Source organism: Tenrec ecaudatus, chromosome 3 (genome assembly GCF_050624435.1).
Source record: "Tenrec ecaudatus isolate mTenEca1 chromosome 3, mTenEca1.hap1, whole genome shotgun sequence".
Classification (NCBI taxonomy): Eukaryota; Metazoa; Chordata; class Mammalia; order Afrosoricida; family Tenrecidae; genus Tenrec; species Tenrec ecaudatus.
The window spans coordinates 10,642,576-10,669,347 of NC_134532.1; positions in this window are offsets into that span (position 1 = coordinate 10,642,576).

Consider the following 26,772-nt stretch of genomic DNA (forward strand, 5'->3'; position numbering starts at 1 on the left):
AGAATGGAATTAAACAGAAGTCAATGAAAGTAATAAATTACCGAGTTAAGTGTGGACAATATTGAATTACATAAATACCGCCTCCTAAAAAGTCATGCTGGTTCTATGTCTGATCCAAACTTACAATCCTTTTTAATAAATTGGAAAAAAAGGTTTAGATTTGATATGAAAAAGTCATGTCTGATAGATAATGTGTCATAAACCTAAATTACTTAGAGAAATACCAAAATTTAATGCAACATTATATATGTCTTGTGAGTAGATATTATTTGAATCAGGAAAATGGCCTGAACAATCGAGCTTCTCACTATCTCTTTAAAACAGTCCAAATTTAAGCAATTATAAATAAGTAGAGAGTTAAACGGACCCTTCCCTGGGAATAGACCTCAGATCCGGATGAGGACAGACTGCACACATACATAGAAATTAATTATATCTATCATAACTAAGCATTAAGGTCAGATCTTGCATATTGATTTGACATCCCAGTAAGGAAGGGACGCTGGACCTTACATTTCTTTTTGGGGAGGGAGGGAGAGATTTCCAGGATTGCTGAGAATATCTATGCAGATGAAAGACTATTGGGAAATACTTATAAGAAATAGATAAATAAGTATAGACAAAAGCTTTCATTTATTTTGTGAATTATTCTAATAGGCTATTGAAGCCTCTGTAGGCAGTCAATGCCAGCAGACAGTCTATTTACCTATTTGACAGGGACTAGAAAGACAGTCCTAACTTGGGGATACCAAACTCTGGGTGGGTGCTTGGAGTCAGACAGAGAACATGCTATTTGTTCAGCTAGTCTTAGAATGATGAAGTGGGAAAGTGAAGACATGATTTATATTCACAATATGGAAATTGGAATTATACCAGCAATTATTCACAAGGAGCAAAAATTAAAAGCAAAATAGTAAATGTGTTTGCTTTACATTTTTTTTCTTCAGAGCAGAAAAAAACTTACTGCATATGACCATACATTTAAGATATTACTTTCTAGTTGATATATCTTTTGTCATAAATAATTCAGAAAGGTAATTACCATGGAAGGATAGACAGCATGGACTGTGGAGTCAGAGGGTTGAACGCTTATTATACATGGGGGAGGTCTGTCTTTAAATAGCAGGTTATTTGGGATTCAATTTTATTTCCCTGCTTTAAAAGCAAAAATACTGCTTAAACTTTTAGCTTTCCCCCTCAGATCCAAAATGGAGTCCACTACCAGGATTGGGAGATTGGAGCATTATACTATATAAATGTCAAATGAATTCTGTTCATTATTCATATCTTCATCATTCTTTCACCATTTTCCTTTTTCCATTTATTTATTATTGTTTTTTTAATCATTTTCTTGGGGGCTCATACAACTCATCACAATCCACACATACATCCATTGTGTCATGCACATTTGTACATTTGTTGTCATCATCATGTTCAAAACATTCACTTTTGACTTGAGCTCTTGTTATCAGCTTCTCATTTCCCCCCTCCCTCCCTGCCGCCCCCTTCTTCATGAACCCTTGATAATTTATAAATGATTATTGTTTTGTCACATCTTACACTTTCCAAAATCTCCCTTCATCCACTTTTCTGTTGCCTGTCCCCCAGGCAGGCAGTTATATGTAGATCCTTGTAATTGGTTCCACCTTTTTACCCTACCTTCCCTCCACCCTCCTGGTATAGTCACTCTCACCATTGATCCTGAAGGGATCATCTGTCTTGGATTCCCTGTGTTTCCAGTTTCTATCTGTACCACTGTAAATCCTCTGGTCTAGCTGGATTTGTAAGAATTTGGGATCATGATCATGGGTGGGGGAGGAAGCATTTGAGAACTAGAGGAAAGTTGTATGTTTCATCATTGCGACACTGCACCCTCACTGGCTTGTCTCCTCCCTGTGACCCTTCTGTAAGGGGAGGTCCAGTTGCCTACCAATGGGCTTTGGGTCCCCAATCTGCACTCCCTCTCATTCACAATGATATGAATTTTTGTTCTTTGATGCCTGATACCTGATCCCTTCTACGCCTCATCATCACATAAGCTAGTGTGCTTCTTCCATGTGGGCTTTGTTGCTTCTGAGCTAGATGGCCATTTGTTTACCTTCAAGCCTTTAAGACCCTAGATGCTATATCTTTTGATAGCGGGGCACCATCAACTTTCTTCGCCACATTTGCTTATGCACCCATTTGCCTTCAGTGATCATATCTGGAAGGTGAGCATCATGGAATGCCAGTTTTAATAGAAAAAAGTGTTCTTGCATTGAGGGAATACTTGAGTGGAGGCCCAATGTCCATCTGCTACCACTTTTTATCAACCAATATTTATTGAATGCAGACACTGTCCTCATTTTAAAGAATCCATCAGAAAGCAAAAGAAAATAAGGTAATCTTTGACTTTGTAGAGCATAAATATTAGTTTAAACAGGTATTGATGACAGTTGCATAATAGGATTCATGCAATTTGTGTCACTGAATTTGTACACACACACAAGTGCTTAATTTTATCTACATATGAAAATAATAATACATTTTCACATGTTATCATGAGAGACCAGTTCCTGGAGTAGGATACCACACTTGGTAAAATGCAGAAAGACCCTCAACAAGACAGAGGCTGCAGAGTGGCTGAAAGAATGGGCTCGGGGTGGGGGAAAAAAAAAGAATGGGCTCAACCATAATCACAATTGTGAGGATGACAGAGGACTGGGCAGTCTTTCACTCTGTTATAAAAAACACAGGGTTTTTATAAGTCAGAATTGACTCGATGGCACCAAACAGCAACAACAATACAAAAGATCTAAAGATTTTTATAACAGGATGCAAAAGGATAAAGGCTATCTAAAAGTTAACTAGCCATGGGAATAAAGAGTGTGAAATGTAGAGAATAACAATGTTCTGTGGGATGACCAGAAAGCTGACAATGAAACAAAGACTTCAAAAAAGGAAAAAGAGTCAGCCTAGTGGTTTCTGAGAATATGTCTATCTGAGAGTAGGGTCAGTGCATAGACCCAAGTATAGCAATTCTGTTATACCTGAAGATGTAAGACAGTTGATGGAAGTAAAGACAGAAATCAATGGATAGACCACTGTAAGAACTTTCTTTTTCTTTTTTTTTTTTTTTAATGAGACAGGAGGGTTTGGGAAGGTCTGGAGCATTGACATGATCTGAATCATTTCAGAATGATTATTCTAATAAGGGAGACATAGGTGAATGTATAAATGGGATGGTCAGTAAGGAATTTAAGACAATCCAAGTAACGTCATGGAGATGTCTTAGTTTTCTAATACAGCTATAAGAGAATACCACAATTGGTTGAGTTTAATGAAGAGAAATTTAAGTCTTTTTCATCTTCTTCTCCGTGTTCCTTGGAGCATTCCATGGATATTTTCTTTCTTCTGCGTCTGCTCTGCTCTTTTATATATCAAAAAGTGATGGGCTTAAAATACAGCCAATAGGATCAGGTATCAGGCATCATCACAACAAAAAAATATCATTGTGAATGAGGGGAAGTGCGGGGCAGAAACCCAAAGCCCATCTCTATGCAATTGAACATCCACTCAAGGAGACCAGCCAGTCAGGGTGCAATGTAGCAATGATGAAACCTACAACTTTCCTCTAGTTCTTAAATGCTTCCCCCACCGCCCCCTCTCATGATCCCAATTCTACCTTACAAATCTGGCTAGACCAGAGGATGTACACTGGTACAGATAGGAACTGGAAACACTGGGAATCCAGGACAGATGATCCCTTCAGGACCAGGGGTGAGAGTGGTGATACCAGCAGAATGGGTTGGAAAGGGGGAACCGATTTCAAGGATCTACATATAACCGCCCTGGGGGATAGACAACAGAAAAGTGGGTGAAGGGAGACATCGGACAGGACAAGATATGACAAAATAATAATTTATAAAATTATCAAGGGTTCATGAAGGAGGGGGGGTAGGGAGGGAGGGGGTAATTGAGGAGCTTATGCCAGGGGCTTAAATGGAGGGCAAATGTTTGAGAATGAAGAGGGCAACAGATGTACAAATGTGCTTTACATATTAATGTCTGTATGGATTGTGATAAGAGTTGTATGAGCCTCTAATAAAATGATTTTAAAAATGCATCCTATACTGTCATGATCTCATTAACATAAAGGAAACCTATTCTAGGATGATACTACAAACCCATGCTTTAATAGGAGGATTTACAACACATCTTAGGAGGCAAGATTTGATTCATAACAAATTGTTTACCCAAGAATTGCAGTAGTAAAAAGGCGGCAAAGCAAGTTCAACTAAAACATATTTTTGTGATTAAAATAACATAATTTGCTTTCAGGTTTCATGTGTTTGGGGGCAGTGTATGAAAAAGAGAAATGAAGAATCTCTCAAAATACTCAAGTGTCATCTAGTTCACACACAAAAGAATTAAACCTTAATATATTAATAAGGCTTGACTAAAGATGGGTAATTAATTTTTCATGAAGTTGCAACTAAAATGGAGACATCTAGATTCACAATTTTTGTTAACTTTGCTTATAATTACACTGATTCTCAGAAGGGTGTTTATATTTAGCCTTATATTTGAGCATTTTTCTGCGTTGAAAACAAACATTATTAGAATTTATGGCATCACGAATGTAACAAACTTCTTCAGTTTATTGTTTTTGTTTAAAGTGGTATAAGATTTTTCCTAAGTTCTTGGGTGCTTCCTTCACCCCACTGTCATGACCTCAATTCTACCTTACAGATCAGATTAGACCAGAGCATGCACACTGCAACACAAGGAATCCAAGATAGGCAAACCCCTCAGGGACAGCAAGGAGAGTAGAGATACCAGGAGGATTAGAGGAGGGTGCAGGGAGAAAAGGGGACTCAATCACAAGGATCAATCTAGAACCCCCTCCCAGGGGGACGAATAATTGAAAAGTGGGTGAGGGGCGACCAAGGACGATGTAAGATATGAAAATAAGAATCTATAATTTATCAAGGGTTGAATGGCGAGCTGATATCAGGAGCTCAAGTGGGAAGGGAATGCTTTGAAAATGATGATGGCAGCATATGTGCAAATGGGCTGGACACACTGGATGAAGGTATGGATTGTGATAAGAGATGTAAGAGCCCCAATAAAAATATTTTTTTCAAAAAAGATTTTTCAAAGATCTAATTAGATGATGCCACTTCACAACTTATCATGTATTTATTTGTTAAGGCTGCAGAATGACTTTTGTTGCAATGTGTGAATGAATCAATCCTTTTCTTAATGAAAAGAGCAAATCTCACTGAAAGAGCATTCATTCTTATCCTCACTTCTGAGCACCATGACAATGTGAAATAAATGAGAAATGCCAGAGTTGGACTATTGTAAACAATACTATCAATGCACTTGTATCAACTTTTCTACTAATGAATCCCTACCCCTCTTTCTCTCCCCAGGGGGTGAAGATTCTCATTTAACACGTGAAACTATTTATCCTGAGTCCTTGAATTAAACCTTCTGAAAATACTTTTCTGAATAATAGAGAGTCGAGGCATTATATGATGAATCGTAGAACAAAAGCACTCAGTGCGGTGTAAGAATTCGTATGGCTGGTAGAGATAAGCGCTCAGGACACACAGAATCCACCCAGATAAACCACTCAGGAACAGAAATGGGAGTAGTGAAACCAGAAGGGAAGGGGGAAGTTGGGAGAGGAGGGGAGGAAGGAGGAACCAATCGCAATGATGGACACATAACTCCCCACCCACCCAGGGGGACGAACATCAGAAACATGGATGAAGGGAGACAGCAGACGGTGTAAAATATGAAAATAATAATAATTTACCAAGGGGTCACCAAGGCGTGTGTGTGGAGTGGAGGAGAGGAGCTGATACCAAGGGCTCAAATAGAAAGTAAATGTTTACAAAATTATGATGGCAGCATATGTACAAATATGCTTGATACAATTGATGTATGGATTGTTATAATAGCCTCCAATAAAATGATCTTAAAGTTATTTTTTTTTAAAAGAATTGGTGTGGTGATAACTTGTTGAAGACTGTCCTACGGTGGCCTCCAGGGGCTGCATTTAGAGTTGAAGGCACACTAGAGCTATAAACATTCTCGATGGATAGGGGGGCAAACTATCTGACAGCAGCTGCAGGAGTAGGAATTGACTCGATGGCAAATATTATAGACTGAAGTGCGTCCCCCCATGTGCTGTAAATCCTAAACTTTATGGTCGTGGTTGTAATATAATTTGGCAATATTTGTTTTATTATTTTAATTAAGCAAGGTTCATCTCAATATCTCTTGAGACATAAAATGAACCAGCAGGGGGAAAAAACACGGGGTAAGATAGATGCCAAGACACATTTATATCTCCAAGGAGCTAGGAAACAGATATTGAAGAGACAAGGACCTCCCTCCAGAATCAACAGCGAGAAAGACTTCTACATCTGGCATCTGAATTTGGACGTCCTGAATTAGTACTTGTGGTCTCCTGCACTGTGAGAAAGTAAATTTTGTTGTGAAAGTCATCCTCTTGTGGCATTTCTGTTATGTAATTGGTACTAGAGAAATCAGCCAGCCTGTAACAACACCAAATGTTTACCTGGTACAGTTAATGGTGAATTAGGGGACACCACTTTAGGCTTTCTGCACTTGAGTTTTGAGGGGAAAGCAGTATATTAAGGCCAGTTCTAGGAAAATAATCAGGATAGAAAAGAAAGGGGTTGTTTGGATTTATGTCATATTTACTAACCAATTGAATTCCACTAGCCTGGATGTTTCCATGAACAATACTGTTTATAAAATTCAAGTGATGGAAGTAAAATGGCCAAGCAATTCATAGGATTATCCATTAAATTTGAAGGATCATATTGGGAAGGTGGGCACAGAATTATTTTAATTTGCATTTCTCTTATGGCTAATGATCAGGAACATTTTCTCATATGTTTATTGGCCATTCAGATTTCTTCCCTTGTGAAACTTCTGTTCAGGTCCCTTGCCCACCTCCGCAGTGGGCAGTTAGTTTTGCTCTTATTGTAAACTTGCAAAATATTGTAGATTTTAGTAGTAAGGCCTTTGTCTGATGTGTCATTGCTAAAGATGTTTTCCCAGACAGTGGGCTCTCTTATTACTCTCTTGGTGAATTCTTTCGATGTACACAGGTGATTTATCTTCAGTATATCACACTTGTCAATTTGTGACTCCTCTGTATTTGTGAACTTCCCTATTTCTGACAGCCTATGCATTCCCTGTGCAAAGGTTCTCAGATTTGTCCCAATTCCCTCATTAATGGGCCTAATTGTCTGGGGTTTTACCTCAAGACCTGTGATGCACTTTGAGTTTATTCTTGTGTATGGAGTGAGATAAGGGTCTTGCTTTATTTTTTTTGGGTGTGTAGGTAGATATCTATTTTTCCAGCACCACTTATTGAAGAAAGCATCTGCTTCCCATTTGATTTTTTGGGGGGCCCTTATCAAAAATCAATTGCCTGTATGCGGCTGTTTTTAATTATGGTCTTCAATTCTTTTCAATTGGCCTGTATATCTGTTGTTATACCAATATTACACTGTTTTGACCACTGTGACTGTATAATACGTGCTAAAGTCAGGTAGCGCAAGCCCTCCCACTTTACCCTTCTTCTTGAGGAGTTCTCTGCTAATTCTGGACTTCTTCCCTCTCCATATGAAGTTGGTAAGCAGTTTTTCCAATTCTTTGATGAAGGATGATGGTATTCGTATTGGGATAGCATTGAACTTATATAGTGCCTTGGGCAGAACTGATATCTTTACTATATTGAGTCTGCCAATCCACGAATATGGGATGTTCTTCCATTTGTTGAGGTCACTCTTGGTTTCTTCTAACAGTGTTCTGCCATTTTCCTCCTACAAATCTTTTGCTTTTTTAGTCAGGTATGTCTCCAGATATTTGAATTTGTGCTTGGCTGTTGTATAGCGTACTAACTTTTGAACTTCCTCTTCTGTGATCTTTTCTGATGTGTATAGCAGTCCAATAGACTTGTGTTTGTTGATTTGTATCCTGTCATTCTCCCATATTTCTCTCTTGCTCCCAACATTTCACTTGTGGAGTTTTGGGGATTTTCGATGTATAAAATCATACCATCTGCAAATAATGATAGTTTCACCTCTTCCTTTACCAGACGAATACCTCTGATGGCCATCTCTTTGCCTTATGTTGTTAGCTAGATCTTCTAATGCAATGTTAAATAAGTGTGGGGACAATGGGCATCTTAGCCTGGTCCCCATTTTCAGTGGAATTGCTTTCATCTTTTCTCCATTCTTTGCCACATTGGTTGTTGATTTTTCATATATAGCTTATATAATACTGAGGAATTTTCCTTCTATTCCTATATTTTTGAGTGTCTTAACAGGAAAGGGTGTTGGATATTGTCTAATGATTTTTCCACATCTATTGATATCATGTGGCTCTTATAGTTTTTCCGGTCAATGTGACAAATAATACTAATGGTCTTTCATATGTTGAACCATTCCTGCATCCCTAGTATGAATCCCACTTGGTCATGGTGAATTATTTTTATATGCTTTGTATTCTATGGACTATTATTTTGTTAAAGATTTTTGTATCGTTGTTTGTTAGGGAGTTTTCCATCTTTTTCTATGTTCTGGAATAGTTTGCGTGGGATTGATGACAGTTCTTCCCTGAATGCTTGGTAGAATTCTCCTGTGAAGCCATCTGGCCCATGGGATTTCTTTTGTTGGAAATCCCTTGATAACTTTGTCCATTTCTTCCATTGCTGTGGTTCTGTAAAGGTTCTTGACGTCCATCTGGTATAGTCTAGGAAAGGATGTTTTTCCAAGAATTTGTCCATGTTTTCCAAGTTCTTGAATTCGTTAGAGTACATACCTTCATTGTACTGTGGAATTGTCCTTTTGATTTCATTAGGGTTCGTTTTACTGCCCCTGTCTCATTCCTCATCTTTACTATTGAAATTTGTTCCTTTCTTTCTTTCATTAGATTTGCCTGTGATCTATCAATTCTGTTAATCCTTTCAAAGAACCAACTTCTAGCTGCAATAATTTTTTCCATAGTTTTCTTGTTTCCCTCTCCTGTACCTCAGCTCTGATTCTTATTATTTCTTTCCTTTTGCTATTAGTAGGATTGTTCTTCTGACTCTGCTGTAATTGGAGTAAGTTTTGTGCTAACATATCAACCACAAGTCTCTCTTCTTTTTTTCATGTGTGCATTTATTGCTATCAGCCTTCAACTGATAAATGCCTTGAAAGTATCCCAACGGTTTTGGTACATTGTATTTTAATTCTCATTGTTTTCTAAAACTTCCTGATTTCATCTCTGTTCTGGGCCAATACCCATTCCTTTTGTAGTATCGCATTATTCATCCTTAAATGGTTTGCCCTTGTTTTCTTCACCGTCCTTCTCTTGATTTCCAGCCTTATGGCACAGTGATCAGAGAGAGATGTCTGTATAACCTCTATATGCTTGAATTTACTCAGGTTCAATTTGTGTCCCAGCATATGGTCTATCTTCGAATATGTGTCATGTGGACTTAAAAAATGCTAATTTTTTTTCATTTGGGCGGAAAGTTCTGAAAATATCAGGTCACGTCATCCAATTGTGCTGTTTAGATCTGTAGCCTCCTTGTTGAGTTACTTTCCCAGTGATCTGTCTTTTTCAGAGAGTGGTCTATTAAAGCCACCTATTATAATTGTTGAGCCTGTGAATTCTTTTTTCATCTTTTGTGGTGTTTGATTTACGAATTTCACAGGTCTCTCATCGGGAACGTATATATTTATTATGCTCACTGGTTCTTGGTCCACTGTTCCCTTGAGCATTATATAGTTCCCCTCCTTGTCTCTTGTTATGGCTTATACCTTGAGGTCAATTTTGTTAGCTATTAAGATAGCTACCCCTGCTTTTTTTTGAATTGCCATTTGCTTGGTATATATTTTTTCTAAATCTGTTTTTGTCTGCAAGCTTGAGATGTGTCTCCTGTAGGTAGCAGATCGACGAGTTATGTTTTCTGAGACAGTCTGTTATCCTCTGCCTTTAATGCCTGAGTTCATTGCTATTCAGTTTTATCACATCCATCTGTGAACTCTGTGATGTCATCTTGTACTTTTTGCATTGGCTGTTTTCCTCCCTACCTATATTATCAGTTTGTTTTGTGTGGTGGAGAGCGGGGGTTGATTTTTGCCTTCTGTCCACTATTGAGCCAATGTGTTCTTGGGAGGCTGTTTACTTTGTCCCCCTATGGGTGGAGGTGTTCTTTATAATGGTCTCTTATTCGCACTCAGGGGTGTTAATCTTCTGCCCATAGTGGATTGGTAAGGATCTTTTGTGGGGCTGGGGTTTTTTTTATGAATTCTTTGAGTTTATCCTTGTCTGGGAAGACTTTTACTTCTTTATCTATCTTAATAGATAATTTGGCCAGATATAGTACTCTTTGTTTTGCATTATTTTCCTTCAATTTTTGGAATATGTTGCTCCATTCCCTCCTCTTCTTCATCGTGTCTGCTGATAAGTCTGAACATACTCTTATTTGGTTACCTTTATATGTGACTATTTGCTTTTCCTTAGCTGCTCTTATGATCTTCTCCTAATCCTCATAGTTGGATAATTTAACTAATACTTCATATTTTAAATATGTTCCAAATGTTATATGGAGAATACTTGAGCTAAAAAAAATATTCCTATATGTAATTCAAGTGGTGTGGTGGGGCAGTATTTAACTATTAGGATGTTTTTCAAATTGTCAGATACTCAGTAGCCACTCTGAGGGGCTGCACCTTTAAAAATTAAAGCCTTGGGAGCCTATGGGACAGATCTAGCCTCTCTTTCATGATTTCTATCAATTGGAATTGACTCAACAGCCATGAGTTTGCTGTTTGGATCTAAAGTTCAAATTTAGGTGAGTGTTCTATATATTTACTTGGTAAATATGACAAACATAAATGGAGTGGAGGCTTTCAGAGAAATAAGAGATTTGGAGAGGAATATATTTCCACAAACCAAAAGCCAAACTCATTGCCATTTAGTCTATTCTGATTCGTAGCACCTCTGTAGGGCTGAGTAGAATTGCCCCAGTGGGTTTCCAAGACTGTAAACACTTAGGGGAATAGAAAGCCTCGTCTTTCTCCATGAAACAGGTTCCTGGTTTTGAATGGCTGCCCTTGAAGTTAGAAGTTAGAAGTAACCACTATGCCACCAGAAGTTCTGATATATTTCAGGAGTGGAGAACTTTAATTCTGGTCTCACTATTATCTGTAATGAGTTGTATGACTTCCAACATGTTAGTTAATCACTCTGAATCCTAGGTTTCAAAGTTTTATAGTTTTTTTATTAATAAAACCTCCAACTTTATGATGCATATATTTTCAATATCTAAACTTTTCTATTATATGAAAACCTCCAGTCTGGATTATCAAACTAAACTCCTCTGCCACTAATTGAGCACTAATCAAGAACTTGAAACTGCACTGTATTTATAGTATTTTATTCCATTTAACCCCTGTATGGGTGTAATCTAATAAAATGCATAGAAGTATCCCCTAATCTACAGATGAAAACTATTAAATAACTTTCTTCAATTATATAGAGCTACTAAGGACAGACCTGGTATTTGAACCCAGGTATTTATGACATAAAGGATCTGCTCTAAAACACTACACTAAATTTGTTCCACCAAATCCTAGATTAGACTGAGCATCTATTCAGCCTGCCACTTTGTCTTAATTTTATTAAGGCTAAATTACCTGCCACAAATTGATTGTGTGTGTGTGTGTGTGTGAAATGAAAACAAACCCGCCTCTTGAAGCATGGGGAAATTCTCCCAAACATTGTAAATAATAAAATACATATACAAATAATTGAATAAGATCAGATTTTTAATTGTGAAATCCTGTTTTCAGAAGGGTATGGATGACAGTGGAAGCCCAAAATCCATTTGCAGGATCTACACATAGAATAAACCTCCAGTGATCTCCCTCTAATTGAGGAAGGAGAATAACCTGGCTGTGTTAGTCTGGGTAGACTAGAGAAACAAATCCATAGAAACTCATATGTGTATAAGAGAGAGATTTATATAAAGGGTAATTGTACATTAAGAAAGCATCCCAACCCTGTCCAGTCCAAGCCCATAAATCTGATATTAGCCCTTATGTCTAATTCTAATCTAGAATGTTCTCTTCAGACTCATGAAACACATGCAGTGATGCTGAATGCAGCATGATCACAGGTCAGGGAGTAAAACGTCTTTGGATCCAGTGGAATTATAAGCATCTCAGTGCTGGCAGGGGTCTCTACGTGGCTTCTCCAGTTCCAAGAGCGCAAGCTCTATTAGCTTAGTGCCATATGTTTTGTCAGTAGAGCGTCTCAAAGGGAGTGAGCCAAAAATAAAAGAGTCTCTCCCGCCTTCAAGGAGGAAATTGAGGAATCAAAAATTCTCAGAAGAAGGCCATGCCTACACAGAGGTCTCATTTTCTATGATCTGATTAACAGACTAGACTCCACCTCAATCATTCTTAATCCTCTCAAGTCCCCAATTGACACCAGATTATGCAATTACCACACTGGTTAAAACATAGAACGTATTGTAGAAAAGATTATAGTAGACAAAAATGAAATATCAACTTTGAAAGCTTAAAATTAACATCTGATTTGAAAGGTTAAAATGTCACATTTACTATATCTCCTTTATGACACATCTAAAATATTAACCGTTCCGGGAAAAAAAAAGTGAAGGGGAAAAACATGTAGAGGAAGCTTTTTTTTAAAAAAAAAACATTTTATTAGGGGCTCATACAACTCTTATACATATACATACATCAATTGTATAAAGCACATCTGTACGTTCTTTGCCCTAATCATTCTTTTTTTTTCTTTTTTCCCTCTTTTTTTAACAATTTATTAGGGGCCCATACAACTTTAGAATAATCTTGAACAAGAACAAGGGATGTGAATGACCATGTTTTTGCATAGAATGCATTGGAATGTGGTTCATGACAAATGTAACTGGGGTAAAATCCAGTACCTTACCATTTGATCTCCTTTTTTGACGCATTTTCAGTTTTCTCTAGGTTTGTAATATTTTCTGGGTTTTTTTCCAGCTGGAGTTTATGTTGTATTTTAAAAATTATTATTGGTAGCCTTTTTTACTCTTTGGTATGTATTTTTCGGTATTTTTAGTATATGAAACTCGGGATGGGTGAATCTATAGAGACAATAACTGGATTAAGAATTCCTTGGGGTTTCATGGGCAAAGGTAGATATGAAAATAATAATTTATAATTTGTCAGGGGTCCCTGAGAGTGGGAGGTGGAGGGAGTGAGGGAAAACAGAGGAGCTGATACCAAGACTCAACCAGATAGAAACTATTTTGAAAATGATGATGGCAACATATGTACAAATATGCTTAATACAACTGATGTATGGACTGTTACAAGAGCTGCAAGGTACCCCCAATAAAATGATTTATTTTTTAAAAAAAGAAAAGAAGGCAGCAAATATTAAAAACTAGAGCAACTTTATCATGGATCAAAAGGGAAATTAAAAAAAAATCCTTCTGGGTACAGCAACAGAGGTTGGGGGTGAATGGAGAGGTAATAACAGGAGAACAAGAAGGAAGGAAAGGTTTAAAATTGATTATAATCACAATTGTACCAAACTTCCTGATATAACTGAACTATTGAATTGTATGATGTCTAGATTGTGTCCTAATAAAATGGTTTATTTTTTTAAAGCTCATTTAAATATATATTTAATCATGCATTTATATATTAATTTAAATTTAGATATAGACTTACTATCATTATGCATATTTAATTAATACAATTATACACTTATAATCATAATAGGTACATGTAGTATCATATAGAGAGAGAACTTTAAAAGGATATTATGACCTTTTAGGAGTGAAAAGAATATGAACAAACATGTAGCGAATGTCATGAGAAACAAAACCACAATATTCAAATTGATGCTGATAAAATTCTGCTGAAATTGCCTGAAGATATGGGGAATGATGACTAGGGGAAAGAGGTTTCTGCAGGAGGTGGAGTAACCTGCTGCTTCTGTGAGAAATGAAGAGCAGTGTTTGAATTCACTGGCTGCTACTGTGATGATGGAGCTTGGAAACCTATGCAACTCAAGGGGAGAGATTTTTAATGCAGCAAAAATAAAAAAAATAAAACATAGGACATCAATAAGCCAAGGCTAGCTACTTAGAAATAAGGCCTCTCTAAAGACAATAGTATGAAGCATCAACACCAGTACGAACCAGGAACAGCTTTGGGGTAAATCAGAGACTTGGGCACCACTGTGTACTATGTTGGTTGGCATCATGGAAAACTAAGAAACATGGAACACGAAGAAGAGCAACAGTTTCAGGGCCTCTTGGGAACATTTTTCCTTAATGAATTCTCCATCCTATAATGAGAAGTCATGTGATAGATCACAGGCTTATCATCTAGATCCTGATTGCATTAGTATTTGTTAGCTGACATTTTAATGTGTACATTAAATATATTGTTTCATTGAATAAAACAAAACCCATATAATTTATGAGTAACACATGTTACTTATGTCTTCAGGCCCAGAGACTTAGAATTATAATCACTCTGAGTGGGTCATATTACATAGCCTAATCTATTTAACACATACTGCCTTATTTTGGAAGGCTTAGTGGCACAGTTGTTAAAGCGCTTGGATGCTAACCAAAGGTCATAAATATCAACTCACCAGTTGCTCCATGGGATGAAAATGTAAGTCTGCTGATGTAATGATTTAGAGTTTTGGAAACCTCTCCTATACTTCTTCTAGGTTCTATAGGGTTGGGATGAGTCAGAGTCAAACCCACAGTAGTGGGTTTGGTTTGATGGGACTTAGAATTGACCCAAGAAGATGGAAAAAAACAAACAAACAAAGAACAACAGCAGCAACAAAACCCACTGATTTCAGTGTAGTATCTAAGCAAGGGTTTGTTTATTATTTCAAATTAAAATATTCTCTTTCATAAAGATATAAATGAGATAAAAGCTCCTTAATTACATTAGAACATCCTGATTTTAGAATCACAAAACCTACATTCTGTACTTAATTCACATACTTTTAGGTTTCATAATTATGGGAAAATTGCCTATTTATTTTATTTTTTATAACCACCTCTATAAATTTGGATTATAGTTGTACAGAACAGGACATTCCTTTGGTAGTGTATACAGTAAGAATTTACTAGAGCGAATTAAATGTCTTACAATATTGAGGGGACAAAGGAAGAACTTCCGCAATCAGAAATCCACCTGATGCTTCTAAAAATTGATGCTTCCAGTTACAACTGCATTATTTGCATTAGGAAATGAATGTCTTGAACCCTGAACCTTGTTCATCTATTTCAAGAAAGCAAGCAAGAATTATTTGTTAAGATACACATAATAATCTTTGAAAACTAAAAATGAGTAGAAATATATGTTGAATAATTCATCCACCTTGGTGTCATAAATGCACAAAACATGTGTGTTAGTATGTTAATAAATGAATGATTGTGGTTACATCTTGTTTTAATTTAAAATATAGCTTACATAGAATATAAATGCTTAATTTAGATAATCTAAGGCACACACAACTGACATAAAAATCCCACTTAAGACCAAATTATTAACTTTTATTATCAAAGTAAAATTTTATGAAAATAAATAAAATTTAAATATTTTGTGTGCACTTATATATACATATAAGTTTGATGTACAAGAGTACTTAAAGAATATTGCTATAGAACCATATAAGTTTTATTAAACAAAAAAATCGAAATACAAGGGTATAGTGTCTCATATATCCTCCATCTAGACCTACAAAATTGTGAAGTCTTTGTTTCTGTCTCCCTATTAATTCTGAGCACTTTGATTTACAACATAGTAAAACAACAGTTTAGTCCTCGAGAGCCTAAAATAATGTTTCTTTTAAGTGTTCTATGAGTTTGGGGACAAAAAAATGTAATTGGGAAAAATCAGAGATGATGGGCAGATGAGGTAAGGTCTCCCCAAATGTCATAGTACAGTCATCCATGGAGGACAACTACATTGTGTGATGATGCTTGTTGCTAGGTATCATCAAATTGGTTTCTACCCATATCGACCCTATGCACAACAGAATGAAACACTGCTCAGCCACATGTCATCCTTCAATTGTAATTATTCTTGAGTCCAATGGTGCAGCCAATGTGTAAATCTCTCTCATTTAGGCTTTCCTCGATTTCACTGCCCTTTTAATTTGCCAGATATCATGTCTTTCTCCAGAGTCTTGTCTCACCTGGAAATGTGTCCAAAGTATGTAAGACACTGTCTCACCATCCTTGCCTCTAATGAGCATTCTGGCCATAATTCTTCCAAGAGAGATTTATTTGTTCTTTTTTTTAACAGTTTTATTGACATTTTGTCCACATATCACATAATCAATGTTGAATATTTTCTTTTTTCCCCATACTCATTGTTACTTCATATGGTTTTTTTTTTCCATTTTGGCAAAAATATACGCAACAAAACATTCACCAATTCAACAACTTCTACATGTAAAATCCAGTGGCATTTATTATACACTTCATGTTATACAACAATTATTCAAGCCCTCCTCAGTGTCAGAAAGCAAGATTATATCATTTTTATATTGCAGGTTGTTAATAATATTCCTCCAATCCCGATGCTGAATTTCTCTTCATATAATCCAGTCTCTGATCATTTGCTCAGCATACAGATTGAAGAAATATGGTGTGGATACACTAACCTGACGCACGCCTTTCCTCATTTTAAACCATGGCGTATTTATTCCCCATCTCCTTGTTCTGTTCACAAGACTGCCTATTGATCCATGTACAACTTTCACATGAGCACAACGAATTGTTCTGGAATTCCCATTCTCCTCAAGGCTATCCATCATTCGCTATGATCCACACAGGCAAATGCCTTTGCATAGTCAATAAAACACAGTACATATCTTTCTGGTATTCTCTTCTTTCAACCATGATCCATCTGACATAAGTCATGATAGTCCTTGCTCCAAGTCTGTTTCTAAATTGGACCTGAACCTCTGGCAGTTCCCTTTCAATGCATTACTGCCACTGTTGTTGGATGGTCTTCAGCAAAATTTTACTTGCTTGTAATACTAGTGATACTAATGATATTTTTTAAGATTTCATCATTCACATTTTGGTCCCCTTCACTTGGAAAATGTATTCTCTTCTGTACCTGTCTTCCAAATTCCCTGGCACAAGCTCCTTTTTTTTTTTTTGGCTAATGCTTTCAGTGCAGCTTCAACTCTCCCTTCAGTACCACTGGTTCTTGTTCATGTAATACCTCCTGAAATGGTGGAATTTCAACTATTTCTTTTTTATAGAGTGACTCTGTGTATTCTTTGCCTCTCCTTTTGATGCTTCATCGTTCAATATTTTGCCTATAAAATCTTTCAATATTGCAGTTCATGGCTTGAATTTTCTTCAGTGGTTTAAGAGCTGAACATGTTCTTCCTTTTGGGTTTTCTAATTTCAAGGGCTTGCATGCTTGATTATATTTTATTTGTCACCTTGAGCTACCCTTTGGAATTTTTTATTCAGCTCTTTGACCTCATGATTGCTTCCATTTCCCTTAGCTACGCTGTGATGAAGAACAAATTCCAGTGTCTCTTATGGCCTCCACTTTGATCTTTTCTTTCTTTCTGTCATGTTAGTAACCTTTTGCTTTCTTCATGAATGATGTTCTTGATGTCTTTCCTGAGCTCATCAGGTCTTCTGTCATTAATGTTCAATGCAGAAAATCTCTTCTTGAGATATTATCGAAATTCAGGTGGGATATACTCAATGTCATATTTTTATCTCATTGACTTGTTTTAATTTTCTTTACCTTCAACCTTAACTTGCATATGAGCAATTGGTGGTCTGTTCCACATTCACCTCCTAGCCTGGTTCTAGCTGCTGATATTGAGCTTCTCCATCAGCTTCTATTCCTACAAAGCTACTGAATTTGACACCTGTGTATTCCATCTGAAGAAGACCATGTGTGTACTCACAGATTGTTGTTGAAAAATAGTATTTGCTACAAACAATCTTTGTTCTTGTAAAATTCTTTCATAAATTCTCCAGCTCTATTTCTCACACCAAGATTATATTTTCCAACTACTGTTCCTTCCACTTTCTTTCCAGCTTTTGCATTCCAATTGCTAAGAATTATCAATGCATCATGAGTGTGTGTTGATCAATTTCTGAGTGAAGACGTTTATATAATTCTTCCATATTTTCATCACTAGCTTTGGTGGTTGTTTCATAAATTGGGATAATATTTTTATTGATTGGGTTCCCTTGAGCGTGGGGAGATATAATCCTATCACTGATACATATACTTCAAGATACATCAAGGAAAGCAATGCCACTTTTCTTGATTGTGTCTTTTCAAGCACTATAAACCATATAATTTTCTGATTCAAAATGGCCAACAGCAGCTCATTGTGACTCACTAAACTGTAAAATGCTGATCTTCATGTGTTCCATTTCATTTTTGATGGCTTCCAATCTTTCTACTTTCATATTTTGTACATCCAAATCTCCAGTCACCCATAGTTTTGCGATTGTTTGTTCGCACTTTGAGTTGTACCCATCGACAAATGACTATCTCAAAGGCTCCACTCCCACAGTCTGTACTCCATTCAAGCCACCGTGGTTGACTCTATTTGAAAATGCAGCTTCTCCTAAATTACAATTTAATTGTCTTCTGACCCAAGGGGACCATCTTCTGGCCCTGATTCTGACAGCATTTTGCTTCCATTCAATGGCCATCAGTAGCTGACCATGTTTCCATGCTATGCATAAAATTTTCAGGAGATGCTCTCTCTGAAGTAGACAACCTACTTCTCCCTTGTAGTCACCACCTTTTTGTCAGTTTGTAACACTCTAGTGGTTTGTGTGTTGCTGTGATTCTGGAAACCATGTAACTCTTACAAATCCAGCAAAATCACCCAACGTGAATAGGTTTTAGAGGAATTTCCAGATTAAGAACAGACTACAAAGAAGGAATAGTTCCGATAATGGGTGAGGGACTTTGTTTTTTGTAACTTTGCTGCCTTTTCCCCCACGAATGCAGTTTTCAGTTGTCTTAAAACTTCTTCCAAATGAGCCAGAGACAGAGACAGAGATACAGGATGGATTTGGGGCTCGCACTTCATCCTAGTGTCAATCTAAGAATAATTAGTTCTTATGCCATGACTCGGCTGGCTATTCATGAAGGAAACACGGAAGATTTAGGTGCTATAGCTAAGTGTGGTGAAGAAATCACATGGTGCCCTGCTATCAGAAAGAATAGCTTCTGGAGTCTTCAAGGCTTGTTGGCAAACAAGCAGCCTCTAGATGAGATGGCATCTGAGCCCACATGGAAGAAGCACACCCACATCTGCGATCCACTGATGATAAATGATACCATCCAAATCTGAAGGAGTGACTAGTGTCAGAGCTTAAATGGTGAGATTCTGGTGTGCAGAAGACTATGGATGGTAGTGGAATACCAAAATACATCCGCAGGGTCTACAGAGGGAAGACATCTCTGTTGATTTCCCTCAAACTATAATGGGAATGACCTGGTTATCAGACCGAGCGCATTGGAGAGGCAATTATAGTAGATTAAAGTAATAAATATGACTTGAATGATTAAAAAAAAACTTCTTCCAAAAGTTGTTTATGCTGTTAGTTACACTGAGTGATTTCTAACTTATAAATAACGACTTATGCACAGCAGAGTCAAACATTGCCTGGTCCTGTTTCATCATCACCATGGTTCTTGCATTTAAGCCCATTGTACAATTACTGAGTCAATCCACTTCTCTGACCATTGTCCTTATTTTTGCTGACCTTCTACTTTACCAGGCATGATGTCCCTCTTCAGGGACTTGTCCTAAGTGCATAAGATGATGTTTCAAATCCTATATTCTAAAGAACATCTGACTGTATTTCCTCCCAATCACATTTGCATTTTCTCTGGGACTCCATGGTACTTTCAATATTCTTTACCAAAACTTTAGTCAACTGTATTAATTCTTCTTCAGTCTTCCTTATTGATTGACCAACTTTCACATATATTGGAAATGATATAAAATACCATGGCTTGGCCAGGTATACCTTAGTCTTCAAAGTGAGACATCCTTGCCCTTTAACACTTCATGCAGGTCTTGTACAGCAGATTTGTGCAATGCAATACATAATTTTATTCATTGACTGCGGTTTCTATGAGTATTGACCATGGAGCCAAGCAAAATGAAATCCTTGACAACTTCAATATGCTACCTATTAGTTCAGCTTGAGGCTATTGCTCCTCCCTTTCAGCAAGGAAGGTTGTATCATATGCACAACATAGTTGTTAGGAAACCTGCCTCTAAACCTGATGCTGCAGGTTTTTCATATAATCCAGTTTCGCACATCACTTGCTCGGCATACAAACTGAATAAGTACAGTGACAGAATATAACCATGGCATACATCTTGCCTGATTTTACATTGTGCAGTACCCCCTTCTTCTGTTCATACAGCTCCCTGTTAGTCCAGGTAGAAGTTCCACATGAGCAAAATTAAGTGCTCTGGAATTCCTGTTCTTCTCACTGTTATCCATAGGAATGCACAAAATCACTGTATCAAAAAGAACTGGTCAACAATCAACCACTTCTAAAGTTAGCACATGATCAAGAACTAATAATAACGAAGGAAGAATTGCAAGTTGCACTGAAGTCATTAGCAAGCAATCAGGCTCTAGGAATCAACAGATTATCATTGATATGTTTCTTCATAATAACTTCCTGTGTTCTTCGAGGAAATTTATCAAGTTTTCTTAAGTTGGATTTCAAAAGACATTTACCATAACCATCTGAGCTGCCCTCACTGCTTTGAATTTAGCTTGCTTAGCAGATCTCCTAGTAATCCACTATTTTAATTGTATCTCTTTTTTGGAAGACTTACTATTGAGACTAAAACAAATGCATTACTGAAAAAACCCATTTACAGCCAACACTGATCATAGAGATATGTCTAAACATGTTTTGTTTGAATAAACCTGTGTATGTGTGAACTGGAACTCTCTGGTAGCTATAATTTGTTTTCACTCACTCGCATATGTGTGTATACTTACACATATACAGAAACACACGTGTGTGTATGTGTGTGTGTGTGTGTGTGTGTGGCTGGCTGGCTTGCTGTGTGTGTGTATATATGCACAAGAGAGTTTTAAAAATTTTGTAGGAAACCTTCATTGTCTTTTAATTGAAATATTCCACAAGCTTTTAAAAAGTTATCTAGTATATAGACATGAACATGGATTTACAAAGAGAATAAGTGATGTTTCTGGGTAGAGAATTGAATTGTATCTTACTTTCCTAGGCTTCCATCTAAGAAACATAATAATATACTTTAACTTATTTCAAAGAAGGCATTCTTTCAAATAAGATTTTGTCAAGATGGCTAAATAGGGTTGAAAAAGAACCCTACATAATATCAAGTTGATTAAATACAATTGATAGCTGATTTAAACTAAAAAAAAATATCTGTTGAATGTTATACATACACTTCACAAGTTTATTGGAATGTTCTGCATAAAGTTTAGTATAAGAATTACCAAAATCCCATGCTAGTTCTGCACTCATAACTAACTTTTGATCATGTTTGTCAGTTCAAGACCTATTATTGTTAAAGAAAACACTAGTGTTTCCCTCAAAAATTCGTTGGAATTCATTAGACAGGAAAAAGTGGGTTGAGGAATACCAGGAAGTGGGGAAGCCATATCATACAGAATTTGGACTGCATAAAGGACCATTACTAAATCATGATGGAAAAACGTGTTCATGGTATATGCTGAAATATAGTGATGTACATATTACAGATATTTAGAAAATTAAAGATGTAACATTTACGTTCTTAAATGTCTGTCAGCTGCTCAGATATGCTTAATTATTCATTCTCTCTCCCTCTCTCATTTGTCTTCTACACTGTTCCTTCTTTCTAAAGGAAAGTCAGAAAAAGAGGATGGATTGTCACAGTGGCTGTCACTGTAGCTCAAACATAACAGAAATTGTGATGGAGCAGAACTGAACGGTGATTATCCTGCTGTTCATGGTGCACTGGATGGCACCAAACAACAACATCAACAACAACAATGATGGCCAATGGTAATAAGCATTGGGCTCCTGAATGTTGGGTGAAGTGTGTCTGTTCATGTCCTCTGCCAATTTTTTTTTTTAGTCCATCTGGAACTGAGATGTTTTATATAGCTTTTTGAAGACATGCAGAGTAAAAAAGGTAGAGACATGATTTTGCTACATTTGAACACCTTTAAATTAGAAGTTCCAGAAGGACAAGAAATTTGCTTTACGCTTGTTCACTATTGTGGTCCCAGAATGCAGAATTTACACGAAATAGGTAAGGTGTTTTACATATCTCAGATAAAAACCTACAATGCAGTTATTACAACTGGTAGGTTAATCTACTTCTTTCTTACAGCACTCTAAATAAAGAAGAAAAAATCTTTTCAATTACCATATATACTTGTGTATCAGCCGAGGTTTTTCAGGATATTTTCAATGCAGTTTTTGTGGTAAAATTAGGTGCTGCGGCTGATACTTGGGTTAGCTTATACTCGAGTATATACGGTATGTATTTGATTCAAAGTTGGTAAATATATCCTCTAGAAAGAACCTTTCAGTAGTCCTTGTATGGTAAGCACTTCTTAATGGAAGTCAGTGCTTTTTTCCTTTCGGTTATTAAAATATACACCAGGTTCACTGAGACTATACAGATGAGTTTTGTCATTATATCTTCAATACTTTCTTGTCTAATGAATGGCTTGTCATTCTCTCTTGCACACGTACTATCAGCTTTAAAACTTTTCTCTCCCATTTTAAGAAAATCAATGTTATCAAGTAATCTACAGCTTATCTTTCTTTGTGACTAATTTATTTTCCTAAACAGAATGCAGGTGTGAGTGCAGTAAGTACATTAACAGAACGCATAAGCAGTGAACTTTTCTGCCTCATGGAACCAACTGCCATCTACAGTTCACTAGTATGCTTTGAAAATTGATGATACAAGTCATTAGGCATCATATTCATGGTCTAGGGATGCGATAACAAATGATCACAAATGTGATGTCTTGAGACAACAGAGATTTATTCTAGAGGCAAGAAGTTTGAAATCGAGCTGTACCATAAGGTTGTGCTCTTTCAGAAGACTTTAGGGAGTGAATCTATTCCTTGTGCCTTCCAGTCTCTAATGGTTGTAGGTATTCCTTGACTACTAGTCTCATCACTCTAATTGCATGGCCTCCACCTATTCAATATGTGCATCTTTCCTCTACTTTTGTGTGTTCAGGCTCCAGAAATAAGGATATATCATTTTAGAAGATATTATTTCCAGACCATAGGATTATTGCTCTTATTTTAATCTAATTTGAAACCATTGAACCTTTCCCAGAATAATAACTTTTCAAATACCTATGGCATCCTTAGCAAAGTATGGCAATTCTCAATGACTGTCTCGTCAAACATTACTTCGTCATGATTTCTTCCTTATTAGACTCCATTTACATGTATGCTACATCTCGGTACTTTAGCCATCTGTTTCTTATAGCATATGTTTCTGCGTTTCATTAAAATCATGTATATTTCATAAAGGCAGGAAGGGAACAATAGAAAGGGTTGTGATCACACAGCACATTTTAAGAGTGATTTAACCATGGGGGTTGGTAGGATAGAGACTGCTCTAAGATAGATGTGGTAGTGATTGTACAATTGTCCTTCATAAAATTGAATGATTGAACTATTGAATTTTATGATGTATAAATTATGTGCCAATAAGATTATTGGGAGGCACCCAAGGAGAGGGTATTGTTTATATCTCCACAGGGGAGAGAGAGAGAGAGAGAGAGAGAGAGCCCAGGCTTCAACCTAATGTGACAAGATGTGAATACAACTTACTGACACATACCAGGGAACCAAAGAGAGGTCAGCAGGGCCGGCCCTAATCCCAACTATGTGGACACCCCTCCCCCACATCCCTCAGAAGAACGCACTTCAGAGGACAGCACTGGGGCTACAGCTTGGGGAGAGGGGAGCGTCCGATGAGAGCACATGGGAGATATGCAAAAGGATGGGAGGGAGGAGAGGACATCCTGGTCCACCAAGCCCCAAGGATGATGTTCCTGCTCAGAGCAGACAATGCAAGGGGAGGACCATAGGGCTGGCCCCACTATGGGACATGGCATCTTCACTGAACCATGACTCTGCAGGGGACAGCCCTGGAGCCACAGGGTGGGAATAGTGCACAATTTGACCCTATTATGCCAGGGTGAGTGGCTGAGGGAATGAAGCAGAGCAGCAGGGGGAGCAGACTGATGAAACCCCTAAGGGATACCAAAAACAGACTTGGGAGACAGTGCAGCACCCCATCAGACTCGAGTGGAGAACACTAGTAAATGCCAACAAACAGACTTTGAACTATGTATAGGCTTTTCCTTCATTGTCAGTGGTTTTCTTTTGGTTATTGCTATTTTGTTTTTGTTGTTATAGTTTTGTTGGTTTTGACTTCTTTTGTTGTTTTATTTAGATTTGCCTGGTTTTTGCACTTATAATGTGTCTACATATCTATTTAGCTAAGATAGGTGAGATAAATAATTCAGAGATGAAAAGAACTGGACCAATGGTTCTGGGGGGCTACAGGAGAAGGGGAGGTGGAGAAAGAAAGAGGGTTGGGTGAGTAACCAACCAGGGGCAAGGGAACAACAAATGAACTATAATCAATGGAAGGAAGGCCATAGAATGCCTAGTGGGGATTAATCTAGGGCAATAAAGCAGCAAGGACTTACTAAACCCAAATGAAGGCTGAACATGATGGTGGGACAAAAGGAAAGTGAAAAGAAATAGAGGAAAGAACAAAGAGTCAAAAGAAAGTTATAGAGACCTACATACAGGCATTTGAATATGTAAATATATATATATGTATAATGAGAGGGGACTAGAACTATGTACTCATATCTATATGTTAAGAATTAAGGTTGTAGATGGACTCAAGTACTGCCTTAACAAAAGAACACTTTGTTCTAACAATCCAGTATTCTGTGATGCTCACCTTCCCAACAAGACCGCTGAAGACAAAATGGTTGCATAAGCAAATGTGGTGAAGAAAGCTGATGGTGCCTGGTTATCAAAAGATATAGCATCTGGGGGCTTAAAGGCTTGAAGATAAATAAGCAGGCATCTAACCCAGAAGCAACAAAGTCTACATGGAAGAAGCACACCAGCCTGTGTGATCACGAGGTGTAGATGGGATCAGGTATCAGGTATCTAAGACCCAGAATAAAACCATACCCAAGGTGAATGGAATGTGGCGGGGCATGGGGTGGAGACCCAATGGCCATCTGTAGGCAATTGGACATCCCCTTTCAGAGGGGTCACAGGGAAGAGATGAGCCAGTCAGGGTGCACTATAGCACTGAAGAAACACATAACTTTCCTCTAGTTCTTTGGTGCTTCCTTCACCCCACTACATGACCTCAATTCTACTTCACAAATCAGATTAGACCAGAACATGCACACTGTTACAGATAAGAGCCTGCAAAACAGGGAATCCAGGGCCAACAAGGAAAGTAGAGATACCAGTAGGAATAGAGGATAGTGGGAAGGGGTAGGGGGAATCGATCACAAGGATCAAGCTAGAAACTCCTTCCAGGGGGACAAATAATAGAAAAATGGGTGAGGGTCAACAGAGGACAATGTAAGATATGGAAATAATAATCTATAACTTATCAAATGTTCATGAAGGTGGGTGGGCAGGGAGGGAGGGGGAAGAAATGGGTACCTGACATCAGGGCTCAAGTGGGAGGAGAATGCTTTGAAAATGATGATGGTGGCATATATGCAAAAGTGCTTGCCACATGGATGAAAGTATGGATGGTGATAAGAGATTGAAGAGCCGCCAATAAAAGTATTTTTTTTTAAAGATTGTTGGAAGGAAGAAGAAAAAAAATAGTAGGAATCAGGAGTAGAGTACATCCTCTGCACTAGAAATCCCTGTCAATGAACTTATGGTTCCAGAAGGAATTGTTGCCTTAGAGGAGAAGCAGCAGAACCAGAGTGGAACAGAATCATTGACTTCCCAACTCTCAGAGCAAGTAAAGCTGAACGCTTTTGCACAGGTTGCTGGCTTTTAGAGCAGGGTGCCTGGGGCACTTAGTTGGGGGAGGTGGGCTTTCAGACCCACAGAAATGGATCTGAGTGCCTTTGAGCTGAATTTTAATGAAGCAGCATGCCTCAGGTACTTAATTGGGGGAGCTGGGTTTGCTGAGTGGTTTGCCCTTTGGACATCTATTGGCAGCCCTGAAAGAACTTTGCAATATGTCTTGATGAATAGCTCTATCGTGAGCATTTCTCACTGGCATTACAACCTGGTTACTTTCTCAATAAACCTTTAATCATTTTATATATATTCTCTAATACCTGCAATGTCATTTCTATTTTGTCCTAAAGAGTCTTTATGAATTGGAATCAATTTCATGACAGCGCAATTTTAATCATCTGTTAAGTCTTTCTTTGCCTGTGTCTAACCAACTACTAAATACATCTTTTGAGTTTATTAATATCTGGACTATTTCGGTTTTTATTTTATTTTATTTTGGACTGAAAATTGCATTTGCTGTTTATAGTTTCAGAATCTCTGTTGAATCTCTTGGTGAAATAGTCAAGCTCACATCACCACTTTTAAGCAGACCTGTCTGAGAACACTTTTTCCTGAGCCATTTTCCCTG